The sequence below is a fragment of the Sinocyclocheilus anshuiensis genome, unplaced genomic scaffold (assembly GCF_001515605.1).
Source record: "Sinocyclocheilus anshuiensis isolate Anshui unplaced genomic scaffold, SAMN03320099.WGS_v1.1 scaffold2357, whole genome shotgun sequence".
Lineage (NCBI taxonomy): Eukaryota > Metazoa > Chordata > Actinopteri > Cypriniformes > Cyprinidae > Sinocyclocheilus > Sinocyclocheilus anshuiensis.
In genome coordinates this window covers 175698-177368 of record NW_015549716.1, presented here as the reverse complement: position 1 = coordinate 177368, position 1671 = coordinate 175698, and positions in this window count along the sequence as shown.

Genomic DNA, 1671 nt, shown 5'->3' with positions numbered 1-1671 from the left:
GATCAGATGAAGGTATCTCATGTGACAGGAAGTGATGCTAACTTTGTATTCGGACGTGCCTTGATGCCTGAATGCGTCCTACGAAGGCAGCATTTTAGAGCTTTCGGACGCAGCAAAAGTGTTAATGAAGTTTAACCCTCCGTATTTACACTGGTCAGAGGGTGCTGTTCACACTAGTTAGTGTTAATCCCTTAAAATTCAACACCAGAACTTTAACTCTTTACTCTAACAGTCCTTAACACCAGGATTTCAACACTGGAGATTTTACTGTGTTGGCTGCTGATAATTCTAAATCCTAAAAGGCCATGGATTATTAATATTTTTATTTTTTTAGTTTTCTCGTGATCACAATTGTTTGATTTGTTTGATCTACTGTTGCTATAGTTGTATGTTGTGGATATTTCAGCAAGTTTTGCTTCGCTTAGTAATAACGTATACAATAGGCTACATAAATAATCACTGTTGATATGTTTTCCAGAGACAGTACGCTAAATATTTTGTTTGTGTAATTAATATCATATGCTGTGACTGTGCATTACGAGCTTGGGATGCTGTTCGAAAATATACATCTTATCAATATACATTTAATGATAAACAATAGATTAAAAATAAGGAAAAGATGCATATTACAAATACGTCGTTGAAGCGCGTCCTAGATAAACACAACATCCCTGCTTATTAACTAACAATCATGTACTTCAAAGATGCAAAAATAAAATACAGTTAAGTCACAGTTTATGACACGGAACGCTTGCGGTGGTGAAACTGTGATGAGTCATCTAGCAAGAACTTAACGATACACAAAATAATAATATTGATTCAAGCCTTTAACATTTAGTAATTATTTAAATGTCAGTGATGAACAATACTGCACAATTATAGCGATCACGAAGAAGGCCCTTATTCTGTCCCAAAAGTGGATATACAGTAGGCCTATACAACACCCCATCAGTTATATTCCGGTCTATACTGCCACCTGTTGTGTAACTTAGAGAAAATTAAGTCGTGATAACGAGAAAACAACTTTTATTATGTTGTGATTACGAGAAAACAAGAAAGAAAAAAATAGGACTTCCGTAAAATTCAGCTTAGCCTTATATCAAAATATATATAAAGTATATTAAAATAGAAACAATATTAAATGGTAATAATAGTTCACAGTATTACAGTTTTTACTGCATTTTTTATCAAATAAATGCAGCATGGGTGAGCATAAGATATTTCTACATCTATCCATGCATCATCTTACATAATATAAGAAATGTTTCTTGAGCACAGTAAGCTAAGAGTCAGTGGCAGGTGATGGTGCTCATATTTCAGCTGCTGAATCTACAGCTGGATTTAATCTAGTCTAATACCTCACATTCCACAAACTCGCAACTGTAGCAGACACACTAGAGAGAGTAGCGCCCACAAACACACATCAGATAGCTGTTCACATGTCCACATGCCTCTGCCAATACAGAAGATTACTGCAATTACTAGACATTGTATGTTGCTTCTTTCAAGTCAGGCAGGCCTAAAGCACTTAAAGCAACTGCGATTCTGAAGGAGCCTGGCTAATTTTTGTCTTATTCCAGTAGGAATTTAGTGCTGTAAGTATGGTGATTAATAGAGTTTAGAAAACATTTTATTGTGTCATGAACCATCAAAAACAGCAAGAACTGCTTG